The sequence below is a fragment of the Ailuropoda melanoleuca genome, chromosome 1 (assembly GCF_002007445.2).
Source record: "Ailuropoda melanoleuca isolate Jingjing chromosome 1, ASM200744v2, whole genome shotgun sequence".
Lineage (NCBI taxonomy): Eukaryota > Metazoa > Chordata > Mammalia > Carnivora > Ursidae > Ailuropoda > Ailuropoda melanoleuca.
This window is the reverse complement of record NC_048218.1, coordinates 212,428,128-212,428,343: the sequence shown is the minus strand read 5'-3', so window position 1 is coordinate 212,428,343 and position 216 is coordinate 212,428,128. Positions and strand designations below refer to the sequence as shown.

Sequence of the window (216 nt, the reverse complement as noted above, 5' to 3'; positions counted from 1 at the left end):
AAACTGCTCCTGTCAGATAACTACACGTCTACACACGGCTAACGAAACTGCTCCTGTCAGATAACTACACATGTCTACACGCGGCTAATGAAACTGCTCCTGTCAGGTAACTACACATGTCTACACACTGCTAACAAAACTGCTCCTGTCAGGTAACTACACGTCTACACACGGCTAACAAAACTGCTCCTGTCAGATAATACACGTCTACACACG

The 216-nt window shown here is 45.8% G+C and overlaps 1 protein-coding gene across 9 annotated transcripts in view; it reads right to left on the bottom strand.

The window, feature by feature from the left end:
- The window catches only part of DYNC2I1 (dynein 2 intermediate chain 1), a 67,553-nt gene that overhangs the window by 45,184 nt on the left and 22,153 nt on the right, over positions 1-216 (bottom strand). The window lies entirely within an intron of this gene.